This window comes from Hevea brasiliensis, chromosome 9 (assembly GCF_030052815.1).
Source record: "Hevea brasiliensis isolate MT/VB/25A 57/8 chromosome 9, ASM3005281v1, whole genome shotgun sequence".
In the NCBI taxonomy this organism is placed as follows: Eukaryota; Viridiplantae; Streptophyta; class Magnoliopsida; order Malpighiales; family Euphorbiaceae; genus Hevea; species Hevea brasiliensis.
This window is the reverse complement of record NC_079501.1, coordinates 96,599,235-96,611,580: the sequence shown is the minus strand read 5'-3', so window position 1 is coordinate 96,611,580 and position 12,346 is coordinate 96,599,235. Positions and strand designations below refer to the sequence as shown.

General features: G+C 28.7%; 1 pseudogene; it reads left to right on the top strand.

The window, feature by feature from the left end:
• Window positions 1–526: 526 nt before the first annotated feature.
• On the top strand, window positions 527–10,938 carry LOC131182980 (extracellular ribonuclease LE-like; annotated as a pseudogene).
• Window positions 10,939–12,346: the final 1,408 nt, after the last annotated feature.

Below are 12,346 nucleotides of genomic sequence, written 5' to 3'. Positions count from 1 at the left end.
TGCCATGGATAATATAGACTGATAAGATTGACATATACTCATTTTCAGAACCTTCCATTTTGGCCTATTAATACAGCTATAAACAGCATATTCTCATTGCAAAAAAAACCCTTATAAAAGAAATTAGATAAGAGTATTAGATAAAGAGTATTATAAAAAAAAAAAAAAACTTCCATTTTGGCCTATTAATAGGCGACTAGAGATGCAACAACATTTTGATCTAATACAAAAATGAATCTGGACAAGAATCAAGATTAAGGTCAATTATGATCATGATGGCTAAAGAAGGAAAGGAAAAAAAATTGAAAACTCATGTAGAGAAGGAGGGACAGCTGACATATGACAATAATAAAGAAATTGTTAAACAATGCCATGGATAATGTAGACTGATAAGATTGACAGATCGATACTCATTTATAGAACCTTCCATTTTGGCCTATAAATACAGTTGTAAATAGTATAATCTCACAAAAAAAAAAAAAGATTAGAGTATTAGAAACCCATAATCTCTGAAAGTTGAATGAGGATGAAAGCCTACAGTTCAATCTTAATGAAGCTTTTGGCAACCCTCTACCTATCTCTCCTTTGTGCATCACAAAATTTTGATTTCTTCTACTTTGTTCAACAGGTAAATTAATCAATTAATAGTTAAGCTTCATAATTGATTTGAGTTTTTTTTTTTTATTTAAATTATTCATATTGTGATACAAAGCAAAGTTGCTGCTACCCAACCACTAGAAAACCTGCTGCTGATTTTGGCATTCATGGACTTTGGCCTAATTGCAAGGATGGGAATTATCCACCAAGTTGTAGTTCTGGTAATCTTTTCAATCAAACTAAGGTAACTCCCTATTCTATTATTAGATTTTTTTTTTCTTTAAACTTTATTGAGTGTATTGATTCACTATGATGAACAATATTAAAGTGCATCACTTTTTTGTTATAAAATTTTTACGTTTGGTTATTTTTTATATTTAATTTATTCACTTATTATAATCATTATGGCATTATAAGAGTCTATTTGATATTATTGTTTGAGCTCATACTGAGAAAAAAAAAACTTATCTAAAAAATTAATATTTATTAAGAATCTTTAATTAAGTTACATTTTGTATTGAGTAAAAAGGAGAGGAAAATGATAGGGGAAGAGAAAAAAAAAGGAGGACAATTCTCTTATTTTGTTGGAAGGAAAAATGAAGAAGGAGAAATTAAAATTGCATTTATTTTGTAAGAAGGAAAATATGAAAAGAAGAAAATTTATTTGAATTTGTATGGAAAGCAATTTTATTTTTTGCCCAAATTGAGCAGAAAATAGTGGAAAGCAGTACTAATTTTTTCTGTTTTCTCTCTATGCCCTTTTTTCCTCCAATAATCATTCTTTAATATAATTTTATTTATTCAATATAAATATAACTGTAAAAATGTAATACTTTTCTTTTCTTACTTTTCTTTCTATCAAAACATGAAAAATCACTTCTTTTCCTTTTATTTTCTTTCCTTTCTATATGGATTTTACTTTCCATATAATCTCACTCACTTTTTCTTCCTTAAGTTTCCTATTTGCACAGAAATCAAAGTTGGTGAAGTAAAAGTGACAGGAATTATAAGGAAAATAAAATCCCTATCGAAATGAAAATTATTATTTTTCATATTTATAAGGAAAATCTTTTCCATAGGAAAAAGAAGGAAATGAAGTCATTTATTTATTTTCTATGTTTGTATGAAAAAAAAAGGTGAGAAGAAAAAATTATTACATTTTACAACTATGCTCATATTGAATAAATAAAATTATATTAAAAAATAACTATTTGAGGAAAAAAGGGTATAGAGCAACAATAAAAAAAAATTTAACACTTTTTTCCACTATTTTTCGTTCAATTGGGATGGAAAATAAAATGACTTTTCATACAAATTCAAATAAATTTTTTTCTTTTCAATTTTCCTTACAAAATAGGACAGAATGGATTTTTAATTTTTCCTTCTTCCTTTTTCCTTCCAACAAAATAAGAGAATTATCTTTTCTTTTCTTTTTTTTTTCCTCCCCTATCATTTTCCTCTCCCTTTTACTCAACACAAAATATACCTTAGTTAAAGATTCTTAATAAATATTAATTTTTTAGATAGTGGTTTTCTCAATATAAGCTCAAATAATAATGTCAAATAAGCTCCTATAATAATCATTAAGTGAATAAATTAAATATAAAAAATAACAAAACATAAAAATTTTATAACAAAAAAGTGATGCACTGTAAATAGTTCATCATAATGAATCAATATACTCAATAAAGTTAGAAAATAAAAAATAAAAATTCTGATAATAGAATAGGGATTTAAATTATTTTGATTAAGGGATTACCAGAATCACAATTTGAAAGGTAATTCTCATCGTTGCGATCACAATATTTTATAAAATTATACTAAAATAAAATTAAAAATTAATTTGTAGGGAAAAAGGGCATTGAAGAAAAATAGAAAAAAAAAAAATTAATATTGCCTTACACTTTGTTCCCCCAATTTTAGAATGTTTCAAAATGCTATTTAAGTATCTTCCACATAAAGACTTGCAAAATTTTTCTTTTTTTTTTTTTCCTTTCCTTTCTTACAAAACAAGGGAATTAAATTTTTATTTTTCCTTTTTTCCTTTTTTCTTCCAACAAAATAAAGAATTTGACTTTTTTTTCCTTCTCTTACTATTTTTCTCTCTCTTTTTCCAACTGCAGAACATTTTAATTATAACAATCTCAAAACAATTACTTTTATGGTGTGTGACTGTCCATGTGATAGTGTGAATGTATTTATCGTGTGAATTTATGTAGTTTGAATATCTTGAAAGCCTAAAATTTAATGTGATTCAAAGAGGAAAACAACTGAAGTTTAAAAAAAATTACAATTTGGTCCTTTGATTTTGACCGATATTATATCTTGCTTCCTATATTCCATATTCTTAGCTCTGCTCTCCTCTACACACACACACATGGTGTGTACAAGCCAACTTTCACAAAGGCTATACTTCCAATTCAACCCAAGAAATTAATAACCAAAAACCACTTATTTAATATTTGTGTTTCTTGTGTCCATGACAAACTTAGATAGCACACTTTTAAGATCATTGCAGAAGAAAATTTTATTTCAGTGTGAGTAAATTGACTCAAGTAAAGAAGTGTGCTAAATTAGTAGGGAAAGAGGTGAGAAGGAATGACGTGGAGGGAAGTAGTATCACAAGATTTACAATTTTTGGATATCAAGATGGACTCGGTGACGGATCCATTCCTATAAAAGAGGATCAATTGATCCCTCGTTTTTCAACCTTATATTTTTATATATTGGTTTAAATTAATACCTCATAAATTTAAGTTTTTAACATCTTTTTTTAATGGAAAACTTATTTTTATTAATAGGAAATCAATCAACCCCTACATTGAGCAAATTATTATGTGTTTACAGAGTATGTGCAGCATCACCCACAAAGTGTGAATCTCATCTTCCTAAATTTAAAATTTAACTACTTTTATATAAGTATTTAGTGTACTATTTTTTAGCATACCAAATATATCATATAAAGTGTATATATATTGACTCTGAAAAATTTTTTCCTTGGATTTGTCACTGGATGGATTTTTTTTTTTTTTATCAGCAAACTGAGGGCAAGCACTTCCACTCATGTTCCCATCAGAAATTCATAGGAAACCCAATCGTCTCTATCTCACAGATTATTTATGATAAGATAATTTAGCTTGTCTGAGCATGTAAAAACTATCATCCTAACTACCCATTCCTCGCATTCCCAATTTGTTCCCTTGTCATTGTCAACAAGTCTGCTTTACCGGTTGTAGCTCCCTGCCTTCCATGTTTACCACACTCTTGAACAACTGAGCCAACTAATTTATGCTTTACTCTCTCTAAAGAAGCAGAAACCTCACCAAACAGTTGAGGCGCATAAAAGCCTCTACTGGGAGACAACCCACTAGGCCACCATCTTTTCTTCCATCCCTTTTTTTTTTCCATTTTTTTACATACTACATCCCAAAAGACTTTAGGATGCATAGACGAAACATAAAGAGGTCTTTCCATAGTTTCAGTCAGGTTGAGGCCCATTCAAAGTAATGACAGAGGAAACCTCTAGTGGCAGTCCAGTTGCCACAGCCAAAGAAAAAGCTCCCCTGCTTTGGCCCGGGCTTCCTAACCATTCCTTTGCTGTTCTTCACTGCACAGTAACAGAAAGTGTGATACTGTAAAACAGGACTATGCATTTCCTTCAGTTTGTAGGGTTGATCCAGTGCGAAGGACAGAGTATCAGGGGACGGCTTCCATGACAATGAACCATCAGTTGTCTGCCACATTGGTGTGTTTGTGATGGAGAATTTTTGATACCCCTGCGCATGAGGAGGGCAAGTAGGCGAGCAGTGTTTTTGGCATCATCCAGTCCACAGTGAGCACGGCCTTGCCATGCTAGGCCTGCCATCTTCACAGCCTCCTTTTGATTGCACCTAACACCACCAAATACCTCACGGACAGGAATTCTCAAATTGATCCACCGATTAAAAAAGGTGGCTTCCAGATCATTTTAAATCGGCACTCAGATTCCAACATCACCCGGCAATCCCAGTTTGACAATGTAACCACAGCAAAGTTAGTGTGTTTTTATCCCCTTCTTCTCAGGCCATTTGTCATGCCTAAGGAGTGCCTTACTAAGTGTGACACCTCTGTCCACCTGGATTTGCTGGATACCAGTCAGATCCTTGCAGAAATCACTTAGGAGCTGATTGCAAGTTGGTCGCACATATGTCTGGAAACAAGCTTCGAGCTGGCCAGTTGCACTGCTCACAATGACAGATGGAAACTCGATTATCTCCTGTGGATGGGGATTTTTTTTTTCCTTGTAACAAGTAGCCTCAAAGTCTATGACTACAAAATACTGAAAATCTTGGAATTGGAACTCACTGGGGTAACCTTGGGAGAACATATTAAATGGGGCATACTGAAATCGAGTTTCCATAGGAAAAGGACAAAATTGTCCCTCATAGCAATTCATTTGGCACAGCTGAACCTTTTAGAGTCAGGGTAGAAGGTTGACCTTGAGCCAAAATCATGATGGTAGGTCGGTTTGCTGTGTAATTCACTACGAAGTTCAAGAAATTCACTGCTTATTGAGTGAACTGGTTCCACAACATCCCCACCTGAGTGCACACTAATTTCTTCTTTGAGCTCTGGAAAGCCATCATTTGAATTCCCATAAGGGAATCCATTGGTCTGGAGGCATTTTAAGGATGCCTCAGAGCTCCTTTGAATAGTTTCTTTATTTTCAAGGGCCATCATGATCTTGCGATAAATAAAGATCCACCAGCGAGTACATGAGATCTTACTCTGATTTGCCTACCGAGTGTGATTTGGAGATGCCACTGGATCGACTCAGTGCACAATAGAGTTAAATGACGAAAAAGATGAAAAAAAAAAAATTTATACAGCCAATTCCAATTAATTTAAAATTATTTCAATTAATTTTAAATTAAGACTGATTTTTTATATAATGCAAATAAGCTCACACAAAAATACATGGATAGAGATGCAACAACATTTTGATCTAATACAAAATGATTCTGGGTAGGGATCAAAATTAGGGTCAATTATGATCATGATGGCTAAAGAAGGAAAAAAAAAAAAAATTGAAAACCCATGTAGAGAAGGAGGGATAGCTGACTTTATGCCAATAATGAGGAAATGGATACCCAAACAATGCCATGGATAATACAGACTGATAAGATTGATAAGATACTCATTTTCACAACTTTCCATTTTGGCCTATAAATACAACTATAAACAGCATAATCTCACTGAAAAAAAAAAAAATCCTCATGAAAGAAATTAGATAAGAGTAATAGAAACCCATATATAATCTCTAAGGATGATATATAATCAGAATAAGGATGAAAGCCCACAGTTCAATCTTGATGAAGCTTTTGGTAGCCATCTACCTATCTCTCCTTTGTGCTTCACAAGATTTTGATTTCTTCTACTTTGTTCAACAGGTAGATTATTAATAGTTCAGCTTCATAAATGATTTGCTTTTTTTCTTTTTAATTTTTTTTTAAGTGAAATGATTGTTTGTGATACAGTAGCCAAGTTCATACTGTGATACTAAGCAAAGTTGCTGCTACCAGCCATTGAAAAACCTGCTGCTGATTTTGGCATTCAGAGGCTTTGGCCAAATAATTACAAGGATGGGAATTACCCTTCAAATTGTGATTCGGGTAGTCCCTTCAATCAAAATAAGGTAATTATCAGATTTTTTTTTTTTTAACTCTATTGAGTATAGTGACTCAGTATGATGACCAACAATATTACTGTGCATCACTTTCTTGTTGCAAAATTTTTATGTGTCGTTATTTTTTATATTTAATTTTTAAAATTATATTTTAGTTATTCACTTACTATAACCATTACAACATTATAAGAGTCTATTTGATTTTATTGTTTGAGCGAGAAAAACATTATCTGAAAAATTAATATTTATTAAGAATCTTTAATTAAGGTATGTTTTATAATGAGGAATATGTTTTGTAATGAGGAAAAGGGAGAGGAAAATAGTAGGGATAAGGGAAAAAGACAATTTCCTTATTTTGTTGAAAGGAAAAAGGAAGAATGAAAAATTAAAAGTCTAATTTGCAACATTTTGTAAGCAGAAAAATATGCAAGGAGAAAAAAATTATGAGAATTGTGTGGAAAACCATTTTATTTTCTGCCCAAATTGAGCAGAAAATAGTGAAAAATAGTGTTAATTTTTCTATTTTTCCTCTATGCCCTTTTTTCCTCCAATAGTTATCTTTAATCTAATTTTATTTATTTACTGTGGGCATAATTATAAAAATATAATAATTTTCTCTTCTTACTTTTCTTTCCATACAAACAAGGAAAATAAATAAATAACTTCCTTTCCTTCTTTTCCCTATGGAAAAGATTTTCCTTACAAACATGGAAAACAATAATTTTCCTTTCTACAGGCATTTTATTGTCCTTATAATTTCAATCACTTTTGCTTTCCTAGCATTCATTTCTGTGCAGATAGGAAAGTTAAGGAAGGAAAAGTGAGTGGGATTATATGAAAAGTAAAATTCATATGGAAAGTAGAAGGAAAGGAGGTGATTTTTCATGTTTTGGTGGAAAGAAAAGTGATGAAAGAAAATTATTATATTTTTACTATTATGCTCGTATTAAATAAATAAAATTATATTACAATTGACCATGCTGAATGGTATGATATAATTTTGTAGTTAAATAGTATGATAGCTTATTTATAAGATAATTTGATAGTTAAATAATTTTTTTATTCAATATAGTTATCTATAACAAAATTGTATTAGTAAAATAATAATTTATTCTCACATCAAATCTATTTTGCTCTATATATTTGAAAAAATATTTCAACTAGCATACTTTCAATTTGAAAATTAAGATTAAAATAAAATATTCTATAAAATTAAAATTTAAAATAAAATAAAATTAAAAATTAATTTGGAGGGAAAAAAGGCATGCAGGAAAAATTAAAAATTAATATTGCTTTCCCCTTTGTTCCGCCAATTATAAAATGGTTTAAAATGCTCTTAAAGCCATTTTATTTTTCACTCAAATTGAGCAGAAAATACTGAAAAACAGTGTTAATTTTTTCTGTTGTCACTTTATGCCTTTTTTTTTTTTTCCTTTGATAGTTATTTTTTAATATAATTTTATTTATTCAGTATAGACATAATTGTAAAAATATAATAATTTTCTTTTCTTATGAAAAATAAATAAATCACTTTTCCTTACAAACGTGAAAAATAATAATCTACCTTTCCATGTGAATTTTATTTTCCTTATAATTCCAATTACTTTTTCTTTCTAACTTTCATTTCTATGTAGATAGGAAAGTTAATAAATGAAAAGTAGGTGGAATTATAAGGAAAGTAAAATTCTTATAGAAGAGAAAATTATTATTTTTTTTATAATTTGTTTTCATAGAAAAAGAAAAAGAAATAAAGTGGTTTGTATATTTTTCATATTTTCATGGAAGTAAACGTGATGAAAGGAAATTATTATATTTTTACTATTATGCTCATATTGAATAAATAAAATTATATTAAAAATGGCTATATTGAATAGTATTAAATAATTTTATAGTTAAATACTATGATAGATTATTATAATATAACTGTACATTAAATAATTTTTATATTCGATATAGTTATCTATAACAAAACTATACTAGTAAAATAATAATTTATTCTCACAACAAATCTATTTTGCTATATATATTTGAATAAATATTTAAATTATTCATACTTTCAATTTTAAATTTAAAATTAAAATAAAATATTTTATAAAATTAAGATTTAAAATAAAATAAAATTAAAAATTAATTTAAAGGGAAAAAGACATAGAGAAAAAATAGAAAAAATTAATATTAGTTTCCACGCTATTCTGCCCAATTATAAAATGTTTCAATATGCTCTTTAAGCATTTTCCACACAAATCCTCGCAATATTTTTTTTTCCTATTCCTTCTTATAAAAAAGGGGAATTGAATTTTTATTTTTTCCTTTTTTTTCCAACAAAATAAAGAAATTAGCCTTTGTTTTTCCTTCTCTTATATATATATATATATATTTTTATCTTTTCCTAACTGCAAAACATTTTAATCACAAGAATCTTAAAACAGTAAATTACTTTTTTAATAATATTTAAAATAGTATTATTTTATAAAAGTGATTTTATATCAACTTTTTAACCACAATCCCAATTAGAGTCAAGCATAATTTCAGCCATTTCTATCAGCCTAAGGTGGTCACTGTCTAATTCTAGTTTCAAGACCAAGGGGACAGGAGTCGAATTGATGGGTTCAAAATTTCGATCATGGTTTTTTTTTTTTTTTCCAGTCTGATTTTGATTAAATTTGGTGATAACTATTTCTTTAAAAAAGGAAAATCTTAATTTTAGTTTGAAAGTGAACTTATCAATTTCAGTCAAATTGCAATTTGATTTCAATTCAATTCAAATTAAGTTAATATAATTTTAATCATTTTTAATCAATTTTAATTTTAAATTAAATTAATTCAATTTTAATTTAATTTCAGTTCAGAGCTGAACTTCCACCGCCCACTTGAAAAGAAGTTATGTTGTTTGTTAAAAGGGAAAAAAGAATAAGCTTTTTGGTTTGTTTCTTCTTCTTTATTGTTTCATTAGGTAGTCTTTCTACGTCAAATTAGTCCTTCACCAACAAAGTTATTTTGTTTCGTCCCTTTATTTTTTTTCCACATATATGAGAAAGAATCAGGCCCGATTTCGAATCGAACGTCTTTAAACCAGACTGCAACTGAATCGGAATCGAACTAATTTAAACCAGACCACAGCTGAATTAATATCGGTCAAACTTGTCTTCGACTCAAAAAAATTAAAACAAACTGAAATTAAACTGGAATCAAACAAGACGATTTCAAGCTAAATCACCTTGTTTATTTATAAAATAAAAAATAAAATTTAGACCGTTAGATTTGAACCATAACCTGACCGGAGCCTTGAGGATTCACACTTTTGATTCAGGGCTGATTTGAACTAGAACCAAACGGATGGCCAGGCCTATTCACATATCATTTGTTGTAAGAAAACAAATTCATGCACCAGCCCTAATTATAATTTTACATCTCATAAAACCTTAGTTTTTTAATTTTACATCTCATAAAACCTTAGTTTTTTACTTTATTTTTTTTTTATTTATAATTGGTTCCAATTGAAACTTGAAGTGGCAATGGAGTGGCCTTTTGGTCACATGAATGGGATAAGCATGGCACATGCTCTTACTCAGTTCTTGACCAACATGGCTACTTCAAGGCAGCTCTTGGCTTGAAGAAGCAGGTAAATTAATCTCCTCCAGCCTCTTAAGAATGCAGGTGAATCCTGATATATGTCAATTTATATAAATTGTTTGTTCTTATATGAGAAGAAGCGTAACAGGTGCTCTCTCTGTCCCATTTCAAGTGATGTTTAAAACAATTTATTTTTATCCCACTCTATTTGCTTTTTTGAAAAAATTAACACAGTATTATTTTTTTTTCCAAATTTACCTTTTTCTATTGTTATTCATTATGCATTTATCTGTTCGTTATCACCTTTCTCTATCTTAATTAAATACAAGGATAGTTTAGTCAATTATTAGTATTTTTTTATAAAAATGAAATTATTCAATTATTTCCTTAATTTTTATTCAAAAACCTTACAAAAACACTTAAAATGAGATGAAGTATTAAATTAAATACTTGCTATGAGATTCATGCAATGTTGATTAAGATGTGCATATATTTAAAATAGTAAGTACTCCCTTGATCCATTTTTATCAATCACATTTGGGTTTTTTTTTTTGAAAATTACCCGTTGCATTTAGAAAACTAAGGAGTATCAATTATTTTTTTCCAATTTTGCCCTTGTGTCTACTAAATAAAATAAATATTTATATAATGAGTAATTAGGTGAGATAAAGAATAATTTAATCAATCACTAGTATGTTTTTATAAAAATGAAATAATCCAATAATTTTCTTAATCACCATATAAAACCAAATGCGACAAATAAAAATGGATGGAAGTAGTATGTAGATTCTGCAGAAATCCATAGCAAGTATTTAATTTAAAGGTTGTTGAAGTCATTCTAATATAATAATTCTCATTTAATAGTAAATTAAAAAGTAATGTAACAGGAATGAGCCAAATGGGGGAACATATAGCTTGAGTAGCATCAAGAGTGCAATACAAGCAGCAATAGGCTATACTCCATGGATAGAGTGCAATTCTTATGAATCAGGCAACAGCCAGCTTTACCAAATTTACTTATGTATGGACACTTCTAGATCAAACCTCATTGAATGTTTCCAAGAGAAAAATATGCCTCACAAATTGAGTTCCCTACCTTTTAGAACATCATCACTAATTCTCAGTTTATTACAGCCCTTTATTTGTATCTCAAGCTATTGGGAATCAATGAAAGAATATGAAATGAAAGGGTAATATATAAATGGTTATATTATAACATTAAATTAGCTAATCATTTTAATATGTAAAGTAATTCAATTATTTATAAAAGTTCATATTAAAATGAACTAAAGTGTAATTTGCGCAGCACTCTCTAAATTTAACACAGTAAAGTTGCGAATCCCATATTGAAAGAATATGAAATGAAAGGGCAAATCAATTATTTATATTAAAATGAATTAAAGTGATATTTATAAAAAGATCTAATTTTTCTACGTAAAAGCAGACATAAAAAAATAATTATGATCATTAAATAATATGGAATCTGACTTAGGTTTGGATAAATTTTAACAACTATCCTTGAATTTAAATGGTTGTAACATTAAATTGATGTGAATAAACTTTCAACTTTAAAATGTAATATAAAACCCCATAAACTTTCAAATTTTACACAGTAAAATTCTTCTGACTTTCAATTATTAATTTTCCAATTAGAAACTGATGTGAATAGCTCCCACATGGTGTTTTGTCAACATTTCTCTCTCTTATCTTATGCAAAGTATAAAATTATTCTCTCTATATGTGAAAAATTATTCTATCTATAGAGAAGAGAATGATTCAATTTACATATGGTTTGAGAAAGAAAAGTGAAATACTAACTAAGCTCTATGCTGAAACTGTCCAGGTCAACGTCTAACTGAAAAATCGATAATTAGAGGTTTAAGGAATTTTACTGTATAAAATATGAAAGTTGATGGGGTTTTATATTACATTTTTAAGTTGAGAGACTGTAATGTCATAACTAAATAAGTTCAGGGACGGTTGTTAAAATTTATCTGACTTAGGTTAGTTAAAACTTATCAATCAACTTTAGCTAGCTTCTTAACTTTGAAACTGAACTAGTGGTTAACCTATTCAATTGTATGGTCCAATTTTAGTTTTTATTAATTCAATTTATAAATTATTGATTTTACCTCAGCTGTATCTAATACATCAAAAGGCATAAATATTTATACTCGTGGTGCTAAGGTTTATATATAGAAGATAAATGTGGATATAATTCACTGACTTGAAAAAAAAAAAAAGCTTTAGGCATGTTTGATAATATTAATTATTCTAATACTTGTTAGCTACTTCAATAGTTATCAACTATTTTACTAACTGTTAGCTGTTTATATAGTGATTTAAAGGATAAATTTTGATAATTATCCTTGAACTTATCTAGTTGTAATATTACAGTCCCTCAAATTAAAAATGTAACATAAAACCCTATCAACTTTTCAATTTTACACAGTAAAATCCCTCTAACCTCCAATTATCAGTTTTTTAGTTAGACGCTGACCTAGACAGTTC